Source organism: Triticum aestivum, chromosome 2B (genome assembly GCF_018294505.1).
Source record: "Triticum aestivum cultivar Chinese Spring chromosome 2B, IWGSC CS RefSeq v2.1, whole genome shotgun sequence".
Classification (NCBI taxonomy): domain Eukaryota; kingdom Viridiplantae; phylum Streptophyta; class Magnoliopsida; order Poales; family Poaceae; genus Triticum; species Triticum aestivum.
Window position 1 is genome coordinate 622,095,588 of NC_057798.1, and position 2,121 is coordinate 622,097,708.

Sequence of the window (2,121 nt, forward strand, 5' to 3'; positions counted from 1 at the left end):
ATCAACTTGGGATCTTGCCCAGGAAGTAACTTTCAAGCCACTTGAGGAGAATCTATATACGGTGCAATTCTCCTGTTTGGGCGATTGGGAGAGGGTAACCCAGGAAGGACCTTGGCACTTCAGGGGAGACGCCGTAATACTGAAGCCTTACGATGGTTTGGCAAAACCCTCGACTATTTAGCTCGATACAATTGAGATTTGGGCTCAAATTCATGATGTACCTCCCCTATACGCTCATCTAGTTCCGTCCCTTGCTGCTAAGGTGGGAGAGGTCCTTTTTACCGAACCACAATCTCAGGATTTTGCTGGAAATTTTCATCGGGTTTGGGTCCGGATAAACGTCATGAAGCCTTTGAAGAACGCAGTATCCTTGATCCGAGATGGCAAGCGCCAGATTTACAGGGTGAGATATGAGAAACTCCCAGATTGGTGCGCCGTGTGTGGTATGTTGGGGCATCTTTTCAAAGAGCACGGCAATGGAATCCATCCTCCGACAGCTCTGGTTTTTAAGAACCTAAGGGCGTCGTGGACCATGCGCACAGGGCAGGGGCCAGGAGGAGGACGGGGCAGAAGAGGAGGCCGAGGAGGCCGAGGGGGTGGAAGTAGAAGAGGCTCAGAACCAGCTCATGGGGGTGACATGCCAGTAGATGGAGATGACGTGATGGCGGAAGCTGACAACAGGAAAAGGGCACCGGAGCATGCCATGATTCAGAGCAGTACACCTGCAATCTCATCGTCAGCACCAGCTAACGCGGGGAACAACATGTTAGCCCTCCCACCACCGGCTGCTCCAGCAAGCCCGAGTACCAAGCAGGAGACCAAGAGAGCTAAAGTGGGATCTGAAGTTGAAAAGATCTCGGGGAAGAATGGAACACAGGGAAGGAATGACACAACTTTGGCGGGCTCCGGAGAGGGGCGCCGCCGAGCCCAATGAGAATCTTTTGTTGGAACTGTCGCGGCGTTGGGTAAAGCCGCTGCAGTTCGAGAACTTCGCGATTTCGCGAGAAAGTTTACCCCTACCCTGCTATGTATTGTTGAAACTCAAATTGAGGGAGCCAGGGTAGAAGCTATAGCTAGTTCTATTGGTTATGATAAGTCTTATGCAGTTGATAGTAATGGTAGAAGTGGTGGAATATGCCTTTTTCGGAACAATTCAATAAAGATTGAAATTCTCGGTTCTGTGTACCACCTAGAGAAAAGGTAGAAGTAATGTAACGATAATAATAATAATAAGGTAGAGCGAAAAAGAGAACCATGGGCCCAGTTAGCTACAGTGGTCGGCCCAGCCCCTGGGGGCGTGGCGTTCATCCGCCGGGCACGGCCACGTGCCGGCCATTGGCGACGTCGCTCCACCTATATGACCCCCTCGCCCTCTCCCTCGCGCCCCGAACCCTAGCGCGCCCCTTCCCTTTCCCCCTTTTCTCCTCCCACGCGCCGCTGCTCTCTTCCCCATCCACACCCGACGCCGTCGTCGTCGTGCCGCCGTCGCACACGCGGCTACCGGCTGCCCCGCACCGCACCGCCGTGTCCAGAGGGACCGCAGTCGTCGACTATGCCGTCTTCTGCAACGAGTCGACATCGGGGACCCCTACATCGACGGGATCGAGGACGTCTTCCACCTTCGGTCGCCGTGGATCTCCGTCGGGGATCATCGTCTTCGAGCCTTCCCCGAGCTCACTGCCCAGCCCGTCGTCCTCACTGTGAGCCGCTGCGCCGGTTGCGCTCCTCCCTTTTCGCTTTGGCCGTCCCCATCGTCGAGTCCGTTGAGCTCCACCCGTATTCGCCGCTGCCCACGCTCGTTTGAACACGCGCGCGCGCCCGCGTCGCTGTACTCGACCGCCGCGCCCGCGCCACCCGTTGCCGTGCCCCCCCTGCTGCGTTGCTGCCTGCTACTAGCACCCGGCCGCATCGCCGCCCACGACCTGCCTGCGCCTTCGAGTGGCCTCGCATCCCCTGTTGCTGCTCTGCTGTCTCTCACTGCTGCTCAACCCTGCTGCTGCTCAAACCTGCTGCTGCGTTGCTATGTTGCTGCATGCGGCTGACCATGGCAAGGCCATGGCCGAGTGTGCTGCGTGGTGTGTGTGCGTGTGTGTTCTGTGTGTGTGGCTGGCTTTTGCCACA